We start from the raw sequence: 16,712 nt of genomic DNA on the forward strand, positions 1-16,712 counted from the left end.
TTTAGTAATAGGGGTTAGAGAATTTTCAAAAACCCAACGCCGAATAATATTCTTTTAAGTGAAATTTTATAAACTTTTAGATTAGAAGCAGATATGTTATTTGGATACAGATTTATAATAAAATCAAAGCATTAAAAAAAATATTTATGAGAGAGAGACAGAGACAGAGACAGAGACACAGGCAGAGGGAGAAGCAGGCTCCATGCAGGGATGTGGGCCTCAATCCCAGGACTCCAGATTCACGCCCTGGGCCAAAGGCAGGTGCTAAACCACTGAGCCACTCAGGGATCCCAAATGAAACCATTTTATTCACGCAGGTTAGCTCTCTCTCTTATGAATCCTTTGTCAATGACTGATACTCTAGGACATCTTATGCTCTCTGGTAACCCCTATTTGGAGTCAACTACCAGGTTATTTTCCACGTATCATTTAAATGATCAACATATATCGAGTTGCTGTAAGATTGTATAGTCCTTAGGGTCAGTTGGCTAAAAGACTAAATTAAATGCCTGTTAACACTAGATTTTTACTTAATGACTTCCCCATCTGGTTTTGTCAACTCAAACACAACATATTTTTTCCTTTTAGGATCCTTCCTATAACATCCCTCAAGATTAAGTCTCACTTTGCTTTTAGTAATAAATCAAAGTTATTCCTTCTCTGCTTTCTGACAAGTTAATTCTAAGCAAGGGCTCCTAGGAATGAGAAAATAGAAATAACTTGATGTTGTGAGTTGTTCCAATAAATTGTTGGATTTAATTTCTTTTCTACCAAATTCAAAATTGCATTAGGCTTACCTGACCATTGTAAGGTATGATCTTTACAACCTGGGAAAGTCCTTAGTTGATAGAGAAGATTAACCTCAGTTCTTCGACATCTTTCTTTGGGGACTCATTGCTTCTTCGTTATAACAGGACAAGCTTGTAAGGATGTAGTAAATGAAAGGGCATACTATATATATATATATATATATATATATATATATATATATATATATAAATTAATACTGCATTTCAAAACAAAAGGAGTTAAAATAATGTTACTTTGTCAGTGACTTGTATGATAGAGATCATTCTTCTGAGAACTCTCACTTGTTGATTTAAATTGAGGTATAGTTGACAAAAACTATTATAATTTTGGGTCCCTTGGACTTTCTGTTTTTTTTAATTGAGATGTTTTGGGGCTCATCTCTCTGGTTCGGATCCCAAGGGTTGGGGTACTTGATATGTGACACCCAGGGGAACCGCCATACTGGTGAGATCCCTCTCTATGGTGTGTTGCTGTCCCAGCAGGAGGTTTTTTGAGACCATAGCTACTCTCCTACCTGTCTCAATATGGTCTTTTTAACCTTTGTTGTGGAAAATAAGTTCATCTAGTATTTTGATTTTTCTCAGAGGGAAATAATTCATATGTAACTTTAGATTTGGTGTGTCCATGGGAGGAGATGAGTTCAGGATCTTTCTGTTGCACCATCTTGCAGAAGTCCCCCTTTTCACCCTCACTTGTTATTAATGAACTGCTTCCACCCCTTCCTAAAGCAGTTCTTTGTTTTCTTTTGCTGTGTATGTGTGTGCTTTGTTTTGTTTTTTAGTTTAAGATATAGCATCATTTAGGATTGCATTAAATGCATTGTAAGTGAATAATGGAGTTTAAAATAGGAATGTATCTAACTTTTACATTTCAATTGTACTTTATAAAACAGTAACTTCAAGTATATCTGTCGAATTATAAATAAGTTTTGTAATGGAACTGTGAAGAAAAACTCTTTTTCTCTTTTTAAGTTGGCCTCTTAGGGCAAGATACTTTAAAAAGTTTTGTTATTCATAAGTCAGTGCGAGGTTTACTTAAACTTACCCAACTGTCAGTATTGTTATGAAGATAAGCCAAAGATAGACAACATATTAATTTACTCTTAGTGAAAAGAGAAAGTACAATGTGCAAACTACTATTATTATTTCGAACTACTAAACTATTGACACTTAAGTTGAAGCAGAACATGATGCAAATAATTTTATTTATTTTGGTTGTTTGATAAAACAATGATTGATTTTTGACCTTTAAAGAAATACAAATCTGTTTTCAACCAAATTAAGGAAAGGTTAGGAAAGCAGACTAAAATAGTATGATATTTTTCAAAATTGTTTTTCCTGTAATTTATGTGATTTTTAAAATATCAACTTCGCAGTTTGCCATTATTGGTTAAATCCATACCTTTTACTTTTTCAATTTGAACATGGGCATATGGAACATAGAGATCATAATAGAATACAAATAAACCACACAAAGAATAGCCTGCAGTTGCATCAGGAGACCAGCTGCTTTTTTGTTGTTGTTGTTCTACTTGTCATTATTATTCAATCCTTTGCTATCCCCAAATCAGCAGTGACCTTGCTTCAGAAATTTGTGTGTGCCTATGGAACATATAGACTATGGAGTGATTCTGACTCTCTAGGAGGCGTTCTTCCTAGTTCAATTAGGTATAACAATATTGCCTCAATAAAATAACTTAAAAATAATAGTTTGTATGGATTCTCCTTTCTTTGTTTTAATAAATTTATTTTTTATTGGTGTTCGATTTACCAACATATAGAATAATACCCAGTGCTCATCCCATCAAGTGCCCCCCTCAGTGCCTGTCACCCAGTCATCCCCACCCCCCACCCACCTCCCTTTCTATCACCCCTAGTTCATTTCCCAGAGTTAGGAGTCTCTCATGTTCTGTCTCCCTTTCTGATATTTCCCACTCATTTTTTCTCCTTTCCCCTTTATTCCCTTTCACTATTTTTTATATTCCCTAAATGAATGAGACCATATAATGTTTGTCCTTCTCCGATTGACTTATTTCACTCAGCATAATACCGTCCAGTTCCATCCACGTCAAAGCAAATGGTGGGTATTTGTCATTTCTAATGGCTGAGTAATGTTCCATTATATACAGTGACCACATCTTCTTTATCCACTCATCTTTCGATGGACACCGAGGCACCTTCCACAGTTTGGCTATTGTGGACATTGCTGCTATAAACATCGGGGTGCAGGTGTCCTGGCATTTTACTGCATCTGTATCTTTGGGGTAAAACCCAGCAGTGCAATTGCTGGGTCGTAGGGCAGATCTATTTTTAACTCTTTGAGGAACTTCTACACAGTTTTCCAGAGTGGCTGCACCAGTTCACATTCCCACCAACAGTGTAAGAGGGTTCCCCTTTCTCTGCATCCTCTCCAACATTTGTGGTTTCCTACCTTGTTAATTTTCCCCATTCTCACTGGTGTGAGATGGTATCTCATTGTGGTTTTGATTTGTATTTCCCTGATGGCAAGTGATGCGGAGCATTTTCTCATGTGCATGTTGGCCATGTCTATGTGTTCCTCTGTGAGATTTCTCTTCATGTCTTTTGCCCATTTCATGATTGGATTGTTTGTTTCTTTGGTGTTGAGTTTGATAAGTTCTTTATAGATCTTGGAAACTAGCCCTTTATCTGATATGTCATTTGCAAATATCTTCTCCCATTCTGTAGGTTGTCTTTGAGTTTTGTTGACTGTATCCTTTGCTGTGCAAAAGCTTCTTATCTTGATGAAGTCCCAATAGTTCATTTTTGCTTTTGTTTCTTTTGCCTTCGTGGATGTATCTTGCAAGAAGTTACTGTGGCCGAGTTCAAAAAGGGTGTTGCCTGTGTTCTTCTCTAGGATTTTGATGGAATCTTGTCTCACATTTAGATCTTTCATCCATTTTGAGTTTATCTTTGTGTATGGTGAAAGAGAGTGGTCTAGTTTCATTCTTCTGCATGTGGATGTCCAATTTTCCCAGCACCATTTATTGAAGAGACTGTCTTTTTTCCATGGACTTTCTTCAGAGAGTTGGAACAAATTATTTTAAGATTTGTGTGGAAAGAAAAGACCCCGAATAGCCAGGGGAATATTAAAAAAGAAAACCATAGCTGAGAAAGAAACCACAATGCCAGATTTCAGGTTGTACTACAAAGTTGTGGTCATCAAGACAGTGTGGTACTGGCACAAAAACAGACACATGGATCAGTTAACAGAATAGAGAATCCAGAAATGGACCCTCAACTTTATGGTCAACTAATATTTGACAAAGGTGGAAAGACTATCCACTGGATTCTCCTTTCACTCTCATGAAGGTTTTAAAATTTTTCTACGGCAGCCCGGGCGGCTCAGAGGCTTAGCACCCCCTTCAGCCCAGGGCCTGATCCTGGAGACCTGGGATCAAGTCCCACATCAGGCTCCCTGCATGGAACCTGCTTCTCCCTCTGCCTCTCTCTTTCTGTGTGTGTGTCTGTGTGTGTGTGTGTGTGTCTCATGAATAAATAAATAAAATCTTTAAAAATATAAAAAAAAAATTTCTCTAAACAAGTGTAACCTTTGAAACTTTTTTTTTTTTTGAAATGTGTTTGAGTATGTAATTGAATTTTAAAGAAATCATTACATTAATCACCCATATGGACCAACTGGACTTTCACTGTTTCTTAAACTTAACTAATCAATTGTTGCAAAAGGAGAATGAAATGAGAACACATCTTTCTACTCATTTTCTAAAGTTTGAAAAATAAACTGTCATACTTAGCTGCATATTAAATCAGTTCCCTTCTGTGGTTTTTAACTAGTTATGGAGTCAGTTTAAAGAAACTAAAGTTAAAAGTCCAAGGTTTTGAAGTTTGACTTTAAATGTTAAGATGAATGAGGGCCATAAGTTCACTACTTAAAATTGTTTCTTCAGTTATGAATTTTTAGAAATGCGTTAGATTATGGAATTATTCTCTAAAAAGATTATTTGGTGTTCACAATAAATATTCTATGAGATTATTTATTTTAAATACCTATTAAATATATATATATATTTTATGAGATGTATACTTCTTGACACTGCACCTTTAGTTTTATTTTTATACTTTTAGTTAGGAATGGAACTGATAAACAGAATTCTGAACTAAATCAAGTGACTTCCTGGGAACAGGATTACTCTTTAGATTTTTTTACCTGTATCTCTCAGCAGGTTTTTTTATATCACCTTTCATTTCATATAACCCAATTGTTGTCCACCATCATACACTATTTATACACTATTATATACTATTTTTTTTATTTCTTTATCTTACTGGTCAGACACAATTCAAATTAAATTGATCAGTTGCCTATAATACAATGAAAAAATACAGTAATGTAATTCAAACAGGCAGGTGTTAGAAGCCTACATTAAGAGATATTTTATAATTATTTAAATTATGTCAATATTTATATTTTGCTTGAATACTACAGTAAATATTTTGGAGAATTGTGAATGAAAGAGGAATATTATGACCTGAGTTAATTTTGATTTAATAGGACACATATTATTTCTGTCATATCTTCATTTTGAACATGGAGGTAACTAAAAGCCTTAAATTTTTGTCTTCTAAAAATGTAAGTGAGGAGAAAAAAGAAATATGCATTCTAATATAAACAGTATTGCATGTTCTCTTTCAAGTAATATATTTTTGTGGTATAATTTGTCTAATAGGAAAATAGAGATAAAGAAAAAGAATAAATCTTATTCTCAAATTTAAAATCATTATATAAAAAAATAAAAATAAAATAAAATAAAATCATTATATAAAAAAACGTACATACACTGTAGGATTGGAATTACTCTCTGTGTTATGTTGATTGCTTTATAAGTAAGATAATCAAATGACTGAGATACTTTAGAGAGTGAGCAAGGACATTATTAATAATTAATTCAGGACAGCAGGCACAAACCAGGATTATCCCAGGCAGACTGTCTTGTATGAACAGCCAGTGTAATAAGTTTCCACTAGGTAAGGATTCAGTTAATCAAACAAACATTGATTGAGCATTGATTAGAATTAAGTGTTGTAGGCTTTTTTGAACTACAGGTCTTGGGAAACTACAACACTTCTCAAGAAATAATACAAGCCAACAACTACAAGTTTGTAGCAAACTTAATAATACATACCGCATTTACCTTAGCATCCCCTGGACTGATAATTCAGCCTTCATTAATTTTTGTCACTTGGTTTTAGAGGCGATTAGACCTTTGTACAAAGGAAAAGATAAAGCAGGGGAAAATATAGAGTTACAGAAGTATACCATACTTGCGTAGCACTTCTATTTTTATGATATCTCACTTTAAAATGTTGATAAAGCACCCTTGAGACACTTAAACTAGGTAATGTTTTTCCCATTCCAGACATGAGGAAAGTAAGGATCAAAGTGATTAAAAAATAGTTAACGTTAAACAAACTTCTGTTGCACTGGACAGTGTTAGGTACTTCACTTAGAATTTGACTAATCTTGAAAATAACCCTTCAGGTAAATGTGATCATGTCCATTCGTTGCAACAAGGAACTCCATGAAAAAATTTGATTTCCCCAAATTCACATCTAATAAAGGCAGATCTAGAATACAAATCTAGTGCGTTAATTTCCATCATTTCACAAACTCTCACTTTTTGCAGATATTGCTATAAGGCATCGATACAAAGTCACTGTAAACCCAAGATTTTGGGCCATAAGTTCACAGTATTGCACTTTGTAAAATTTACCTCAGTCACTGTACCTCACAACTCACATAATGAGGTTTCTGTGTGATATGAAACCACAATATTAAAGATGAATGTAGGGACTGGGTGGCTCAGTGGTTGAGAGTCTGCCTTTGGTTCAGGGCATGATCCTGGAATCCTGGGATCGAGTCCCACATCAGGCTCCCTGCATGGAGCCTGCTTCTCCCTCTCTGCCTGGGTCTCTGCCTCTCTCTATCTGTGTCTCTTGTGAATAAATAAATAAAATCTTAAAAAAAAAAAAAGATGAATGTAGCTTTGTTGTTTTCTTTTGTTTATGCATGTTACTAAAAAGTTTTTATTTTATTTTATTTTTCTGGCCAGTGAAGGAGTATTGTAGATCTAGGACTCAGGGGCCTAAGATGATAAACTTTGGTTCCTTCTATGAAAAATTGCAAAAAACACTACTATAAAGCTTAAATACTGCACCCTGAAAGGGGCCCATTTTATTACAGGCCCTAGAGCTCAAGATTATATCTAAAGTTTGTTTTATTTTGGAAAGCCTAAGCCTGATGATGATAGCTGGTTTATAAGTAAATTTAAGAATGAGTCTAGCACATTTATAATACAATTTGGCAAAGTGGTCAATAAAATCTATCAGGTCATGTATCTAATCTGAAATGAAGATAAACTACCATGATAATGAATGATAACCAATATTTATGGTTAATCCCTTTTGCAGGTCATTTATAAATAGAATATGGATTAGAGAATAGTCATTAGATTAATGATATCTCACACTTGCCTCTCTGTCCCAAACTTGAATTGTCTTTGAATAAAATTTTTCCATACTACTACTATTTATTATCAGTATTACTAGCAGTTTGTGAATACTATTTATACAAAAATAATTATTTATAAAATAAATAAGATGTACATGAAAAATATACATTAAACATTAATAAAATCAATAGTTTGTACCCTGGTGAAATGTTGCTCTCAGGATTGCAAATACTAGTAATATCTGTTAAGGCTTGATTTATGTCTCTGCTTTTGGTCTTAATGCACTGGTTAATAGAAAATAATGTCTTGATGGATTTCACTAAATATCTGATGTTCTTTTCCAAAAAGCTTTAGAAATCTATGAAAAATACTCATTGCTAGCACAATGATTGATAATAAAACTGTTAGGACAGGATAAATTGCTAGATGATTTTCATCAGCCTATTTTAGTCTATTTTAAAACTATTACCATCTAGAGCTTTAAGATATAAAAATAGGTTTCTGAGATTTGGGATGATAACTTTGAAATTTGCCAAAATTATATACCTATTAAGATTATTTGCTACAATTTTTTTTCTGAATTTGTTTTTTTATAAGTCATATATATAGAGTATATGTTATATAAATATATATAAATATTATTATATATAATATATATATTGTGAGCCGCTTACAGTTAGTTTAGAATGATGTAGTTTTATTGGCTTGAATTTTAAGAATTTAATAAATATGTATTTCCATAAATATATTTGATGAATAGAGGAATAAAGTAGTAGCAAACAGTGATATTGAAGCAATAATGGATCACTTGTAACAGGCAGGAGTTAAGATTTAAACCACCCATTTTACTCCAAAATATGATTATAAATGAAATATAATAAGAACTCAACAAAAGTTAATACCTGAAGTAAAAAGGAATGTAAATACCTTTTTGTGCCAGAAGTATAGAAACATTCAACAGTTAAAAAAGGATTTGGGCCTCAGTCAGAGGCTACTGGGGAATTTTACTGGTGAAAGGTACTAAGTACCAGAAACATATGTGAGGTAGAAAACAGGAGTCACCTACCCCAGTTGAAAGTTAAAAAAATTAGGTGCATCTACTTGGCCCGGCTGGGCCTTATATGAAGCTTCAGAGAGAAGCAGAGACAGCTGTGCCCCAATGTTTAAGTGGCACAGTAACTTGCTTCTGTGATATCTCTAAGTATTGCCTGGAGACTGGAGTTCTGGACTTCCAGTAAGAAACTTAGTTACATAGTTGGGGAGAGGGAGAGAGAAGAGTGTTGCTGGATTGAGGTCACTACATACTTGCTATAAGAAAGAAGAAAGCAAGTGGAACAAGAGACAAATTCCACTTAGAATAAGTAAAACAAAAAGTTCAAGACTGTATTAGAAGAGCTAATGTTCCCGGTGATAATGAAGATTCAACCTTGAGATGATGACTGTATCTGAATGAATCACAAATAATATCATAATCAGGCTTTTTAAATAAATAAGCATAAAATAATAGCCATGAATATAATATATAATGTATATTTAAAAAACGAGTTTGGTATGAAAAATAGTTGATTAGAAATATTCGGTGAAATGAAAATATCTATAAAAAGTTACATCTTGAAGTGGATATAGACAGATATAATTGGTGACCTAAAAAAAAAAAAATAGAACTGAGAAATTCATTCAGAGTATAGTAAAAAGATATAAAGAAAGGAAAACTAAAATGGAGAAGTTAAGCTTAGAGGCTCTGGTACACATATAAACAGTTCCTGAAATAGAGAAAGAGAGATTGGCAAAAGCAGTCTTAAAGCAGTTATGGTAGAGAATTTTCCAAAAAGAAAGAAAAAATTTAAGGCCCTCACCTACATGTATGTTTGCAATAATGTGAAATATGAGGATAACAAAAGAATCAGAGCTTCCAGAAAGTGATAAAAAAGATCATTTTAAAACCAAGTGACAATTAAACGGACCCCACATTTCTCATCAGCTTTAATAGATATGAGAAATGAAGAGCACAATATTTTCAAAGCCTAAGATAAAGAACATTATTACTCCTTTAACAAAGGACATTGATTAAAAATACTTTCACCTTATTATTTATGAGAACTACTAAAAATGAGTTCTACTTTAGTATGAATGAGGGAACCCAGAGTAAAAGAGAGAGGGGTAATAAACACTAAGAGTGAAGTGAAGAAACCAGCAAAATAATGGTGGTAAATGTAATTAGTGAGTGTAGTGTAATAATAAAATTATTTGGGGATGTTAAAGATAGAAATAAAATTTTATATAATACCAACAAGGAAGACATTTGAGGTGAAGGTGAGGGAATATAGTGGGTAGGTAAGTGTCCTACGGGTCTTTACGATGGTAGAGAAGGGAGTACTTAATAACTTAAGAGTATGTTTCTAAAAACATTGAAATATTGATGTTAAAATTTTAAAACTAATCACAAAAATATGGAAATACAATCTGTAACTTTGAAACAATCATTGAAACAGAGAGGTAGGTGTGGAGAAAACAACTCTGTCAATAGGAAAGCAAAACTAAAACACAAAAGAGAGAAGCAAAGAAAAAGCAGGGTAAACAAAACATGAAACGGACAGTAGAAAGACATCCAAGTATATAATTAACTGCAAAAATTTATATTTATTAAATTTGTGTATGGAAACATAAATGACTGGTATCAATTTATAATAAATACTACAGACAGCTTGTATGATGTCTAGAGGAAAAAGACCTTAGCAGAAAGTTTGAAAATAACATAGTTGAAAAAAGATATGCTATGCACACACTAACCATAAGAAGGTTAGTGTAGTGATATTAACATGTAACATAAGTAGAATTTGGGGGCAAAAGTATTAATAAAAATGAAGAGAGAAGTAATGAAAAAAAGAATAAATGTCTTAAAACATTCATAAATTAAAAAAAATCGTAAACTGCGTATACATTACAGCATAGCCTTACCCAAAATTAGTAAGGTTTTTATTTGAATAAGGTTTATTAGGTTGATTAAATAAATCAGAAGTTTCCTGTATCCCTCTAATATACACCTATTTATGTCATACACCTGTTTACCATTTATCAAAATTGACCATGTACTAGGTCAGAACAATTACATGTATATTTCCAAATAAGTATATGTGGACTGTATTTTTTACTACTACATACCTAAATTAGAAATAAAAAGAAAAATATTATAAAAATGAAACAATAGGAACAACAAATTTTGTCTGGGAATTAAAAAAAAACACATTTATAAATGATTCATGGGTTAAGGAGGTCATCACAGTAGAAACTACATAGTATTTAGACCTGAATGAGAGCTTCCCACTAGCAACCTATGAAATGCAACTGAAGTCATTTTTATCTGAAAATTTATTATGTTAAGTGTGGATAACAGGAAAGAAAGCAATGTCTATCCTAAGGAGCTAGAAAGAGAACAAATGGAGTGTGGATGGATATGTTGGTGTGGGTGTAGTGGTGGTATTAAATTCTAAAAAATAAAAGAAAGGTAATGAAAATAATAGACAAATAATGAAAGAGAATATAAAAGCAAAAATAAAGATCTATAAAACAAATAGCTGGCTCTTTGAAAATAGTTTAGTAAATTTTCGAATGGCATATCATGTAACACCCATTACATTTCAGTTATGACTGCCTTCTAATTGCTGTTGTTTTATTGTTTTCTTAGTCTGCTTACAAGTAGCATTGGTGCCATAGTTAATCATTACTGCTGTTTCTCCCCAAGTCACATAAATACAGAATAATCAATGGAAGCAGATCGGACTGGGGAGGATCTCTCTAGTCCACCATGTCACCACCACTTCCCTTTGTCTCCCTGCTATCCATCCTCTTGTCCCCAGCAAGCAGTAACATGGATTGCTTGGCCCCTGGCAGCTTTAGTTTCCAACTCTAACTTTGAACACACATCTGAGTGACTAACTAGGTACCAGGCAGTGTCTGGGTGCAAAGGATACAGTGATGAACAAGATAGGAATGATACTAGCCCTTTGGGAACTTACTGCCTAGTAAGAAAGAGAGACAATTAAGCAAGCAAATTACAATGAAGTGCTGAGGGAGCAGTACGACCGTACTATGGGAGCCAGTAGCTAGGAAACCTAATAGCCTAGCAGGGAGGGGAAGTTGAGCAGAGAAAGTGAAATTTAAAATGGGTCTTGAACGGTGTTCATCAAATGCAGCAAAGTCAATAGTGGGTGTGTATTCAAGGCACAGAGAAAAACGTGAGCAAATCTTGAAGGCAAAATAATACATGTACTGGTTAATATGAACCTGCATGTGGTTTTGGATCAGTAAAGTTGCTCATTACTGAACTATACCCATGGTTTCAAATTGTATTTGGTCAGTTTCAACCATTTACTTCAATTGTAACCTCAAATCCCAGATATAATATATAGTAATGATAAAAATATGAACTATAATGTAAGAATAATAACTTAGGTGCCAGTTCCAGTGTCTATAAAATGAACCATCTTACCAAACTTTGAAGACTGTTAGGACAGGAGATATAAATGTTAAACACCTAGGAGAGTGCCTTATAAAGAGAAGGCATTAATTTCAGGAGGTTATCATCATTGATTCATTCAGTCTTACAGTAAGTTGCTAAAGTAATTATTACGTCCTTAGTTTTAGAGCTGACATTTAGAGAGATGAAATAATCTCTAAGTCATTTTTTTTTTAAAGATTGGTACTTGGTATTAGGTATTATCTTTCTTTCCTTCCTTCTAAGTAAGTTTTCTTTCTCATGGGCTCCAAGATCACTATGTGTAAAAATGAAGCCTACATAGAACAAATTGACTGCAATAATTTTTCTGTACTTAAGACATATGAATACTCTATTACCAAGAGAACTATTTACTAGTAGATATACATTTTATGCATACTGGTTTCTAGTGCAAGGAGGGCATATAAAGATATTTACTGAACTAAAGTGGAAATTGAATGGAACAGCGTATTCTGATCTCAAATTACACAGTATTTACTATGCCAGAAATGTCTCACAATAATGTTCATTATAATAAGAAAATAATAAAATAAAATCTTTAAGAATTACTAATATATTAATAATTTTGATAACTAAAGAGTTGATGTGGCATGGAGTTTTTCTTTATTCCCATTCATTTGAAACAAAGCTCCTATTTTTGGTGTCCCTTGTTTAATGTAGTGAAGAAAACTGTCAGGTAGCCTAAGAATTTTTCTTCTCAGAGGATGGCTGCAGTGAATAGCATGTATTCAGTATTTCCTTTTACTTCTTTTACAAAAGGAAGCAAGTTACAAAGAAAATTACATAGAAGCATCTCTTGGAAGGCATGTAATTTGAGGTAACTTACTTTAGATGCACAAATAGCAATCTTTCTTCATTTAAACATTCAAAAGGTAACCAGACTGTCATACTGCTAATAAATAACTCAAGGAAACTGAAGCCAGGAAAATAAAACTCTATTACTTTTATTAGGATTTTTTCTTAGACCCCCACTGATGAAATAGCATCTTTTTAGGAATTATCAGAAATTATGTTTTATTTTATAATGAAAGCAAGTTAAATGCTCACAAAAATATAAACCTCTTAAGAGGTACACAGGATACAATCACTTGCACACAATTTATCTTTCAACTAGTGGAGATACTTCAAAATTTCCAAGAATATTTTATTTGTCTTCATTTTGTCATAGTTTATTTTTGCTGTTGCTTGGCTAATAAGAATAAATCGAATAATTGAGGAAGAATTATAACTACCAAACATTTATGTTTATTTTCATTATTTGCCATTTTAGAAAGTAGGAAGGATTAAAATGAGAATTACCCTCTAATCAGAATTAGTAAATATCCTTTGCATTTGGCATGTTATGTCCTTTCTCATTTAGAGAGCACTATATAATGATTAGAAAATTATTTTGTTCCTGTCTCCAGTATGTGAGCAGGCTTAGGGATAAATCTTTATGGTTTCTCTCATGTCTCAGTCTTCTCATTTTTAAAATCAAGATAGTCTCTCCATTGCTTCAAAATAATGTGAAAATTATGGACAAAATGCTAGTAAAGTCAATTTGGAGTGATGAAAGAAATACACTTTCCAGGTAAGTGAGAGGTCAGAAATCAGGGTGATTATGCAAGGAAATTACTTTTAAGAAGTTTCTCAAGAAGAGCATTGACTTATAAATAACTGTCCTTCTCTATCACTGAGCAAGAACTCTATTCCCTTGGTTACTGTTTCTCATTTTTTGAAGTCTGTCATGGGAGTTCAGCAATTTTAAAATTCATCCAAATCTTGTTGGATGCCTACTATGTGGTGAAATTTTCCTATACCCTGGGATTTCAGATGGGAGGGGAAAAAAACCACTCTGATTACTTCATAATCTATAGGGAAAGTCAGATTGTAAACTATGCTAAGTGGAAAAAAAATGTAAAATCCTTAGCAAAGCGTGAAGATAGTCAGTGCTCAGTTATTGGTATCTAAACATAATTTCAACAGCAGTAAATCCAGTAATCTGCCCCTAACTAGCTCCTTAGGGCTGGTTCAAAGCCTCTTTCATTATTTTCTATAACACATTGCTTGTTCATTTTAGGGCTCTATACATGTTTGTTACATACTACTGATGAAAAGTAAAACAATCTTAAAATACTCTAAGGGCACTGGGAGAAAAAAAGAACACTTTTAAAAGGATATAAATATAAATTATTTTGATTAAGATCATGTTCCTCTTGCTACAGCTAACTATCTTAGTTTCTTGAGTTGTAGAATAGCATGGTAGGAAACCAAATGGTGTGGTGCAGTGTTTTTCAACGCCTCATTAATAGTTGTTGGTTTGTAAGTTTAATTTATTAAATATAACCACTTTTGTTATTAATTGACCATTATATATATATATATTAGTCCTACAAGGGATAAATTCATGTAATAGCTTTTTCATATTTCTTATTGAAATATTATATGTGCATAATGATTTCTTACTGAAAATCACCGTGAAAATTTGACAGTGACAGTAAGAGTTTAGGCTCTGGAGTAGAATAGTCTTGAGATAAAATCCTTACTTTGTGAAAATGGCTTCCAATCTGAGAAATCGAAATAATAATTGTACCACCAAAATAGAACTGTTGAAGACTGAGATCATTTATATAGTGAGTTAGTATAAAGCCCAACATAGTATGTGCTCGGTGTATATTGGCCTTATTATTCTGGAGAAATACATACTGGGCATACTTTCCAGGCATCTTTAAATACTTGAATTATTCCCTTGTGATATTGATTAACCTATTTGTTTTCATTATTAACCTGTTTTGGCACTTAAATCTTCTGCTTAGAAAAACATTTATCTTACAAAATTAATCAGTGGAGTTACAGCTTAAGTTTGTTTTAAATAAAAGGATCTTTCTCATCTAAAGAGCTTAATTGTCTTCAGTTAAATTTTTGTTGCATTATAAAACATTGGAAATTATACTCCAAGAAAATCTACTAGGAAACATTCCTTTGATATTGTAAACAAGTAGACATAATATAGTATTAATATATGAATTATTTGTAATTTGAAGTTACATTTATTTGAAGACTGATCTAGTTTTACAAAAGTTTTAATGAAAAATGTGCTTTATTACTGTGAATTTGTTAACATTCTTAAATTTTATAGATTTGTTTTAATTGAATTTCAGGACAAAATTAATTATGCTGTTTAATCAATAGTATAAATTGCTTTTTTTCCACTCATGGATTAGTGGTCTTAAAAAAATCACAAGATTTGTTATTATAAACATAGTTTAGCATTAACTTTATTAGATATATTACTTTCTTTTATAAAATGACAATTTTCAATGTATAAATAATTCATTCACATCTCTTAGGTTTTTAAAGTACTTAGATATATGTCAACACCCATCTAAACATTTATGTAGATATTTACTTGACTTCCTGGCCAATTTTTTTTTCTTTTTTCTTTTTTCTTTTTTTTTCTGGCTAATTTTTAAAAAATATTCTAGGGGCTCAATCCCACAAACCTGAGCCATAATCATAACCTGAGATCATAAGCTGAACCAAAATCGAGTCAAATGTTTAACCAACTGAGCCACCCAGGTACCCGGAATACTACTGTTTTAAACATAAAGGGCCACTTACTTGTTCAGGTCTTGAGGAAGTTGGCAAATGTAGCTGACATATCTCAGAGTTTGGACTTGATGCAATTATGTCAGAGGTTAAAAAAACAATTGTGTGAACTCTCACATGTTTCCTGAGTCTCATAATGTGATGAAACCAGCTTGGAGCAGATCTTGAGAGGGTGACTAAGTTTTCAGGAATTTCGTGAATTGGTTGTTAAATAAACCATTATGAAAAATTAAAAAAATAATTACTTAATTTTAATTAAAAATTAAAAATTATATAACCTTATAACCTCCAACTCTATTCACACTAGTAGAGGTTCAAAAGATATATTTATTTAGTTCAATATTTGACAGTTTTTTAAAAGAACACTTAAAGCTCATTGAAAAATAATTTAAACTATCCTTAGACGAAAATTTATATGTATTGTATATTATTGAATAATTGCTACTTTATTTGCATACCATTGGGTAGAATTTGTCAGATATGTTCAGTGTCACAAAACTAAACTATCTTTTGCTTCTGGGTAAGACAAGAAAGACATTTCAAAAATCCTATTCTGTTTGATTGTCACAGTTTAACCTCAAATTATAAACTTTTCGACCTTCAAAGTCCTAAGTGATCACATTAAACTTTTCTGTTGTTCAAGATATCAGCAATAAAAGATTCTTTTAAGAAAACTTACGTTTTCTGCTTCTCAAATTTGCTAAAATGCAATTTTAATTTAAAAATGATAGTAAATGTTTTGTTATTATTTTTAAGTTTTAATTTCAATTTGTTAGTGTACCCTATTATATTAGTTTCAGGTGTACAATATAGTGATTCAGCACTTCCAAACAACACCCAGTGCTTTTCACAAGTGCACTCCTTAATTCCCATCACCTATTTAAATCGTCCCCCACCTACTTCCCCTCTGACAACCCTCAGTTTATTCTCTATAATTAAGAGGCTGTTCCTTGGTTTGTCTTTCTCTCTCTTATTTTTTTCCTTTGATTGTTTTGCTTCTTAAATTCTACATATGACTGAAATCATATAGCATTTATCTTTCTCTTATTTCGCTAAGCATTATGCTCTCTAGTTTCATCTATGTCATTGCAAATGGCAGGAGTTCTTTCTTTATTATGGCTGAGTAGTGTCCCATTACATATATGTGTGTGTGTGTGTGTATACACTTGTGTGTGTGTGTATATATATATACACATACATACATATTTTTTTTCATACATATATTTTTTTACCACATCCTCTTTCTCCATTCATCAATTGATGGATACAGGGGCTGGTTCCATATCTTGACTATTATAAATAATGCTGCTA

The 16,712-nt window shown here is 32.5% G+C and overlaps 1 protein-coding gene across 4 annotated transcripts in view; it reads left to right on the top strand.

Annotated features, from left to right (window-relative positions):
* The window catches only part of DPYD (dihydropyrimidine dehydrogenase), a 796,351-nt gene that overhangs the window by 211,602 nt on the left and 568,037 nt on the right, over window positions 1-16,712 (top strand). The gene's annotated exons all lie outside the window — the stretch shown is intronic.

The sequence above is a fragment of the Canis lupus genome, chromosome 6 (assembly GCF_003254725.2).
Source record: "Canis lupus dingo isolate Sandy chromosome 6, ASM325472v2, whole genome shotgun sequence".
NCBI lineage: Eukaryota > Metazoa > Chordata > Mammalia > Carnivora > Canidae > Canis > Canis lupus.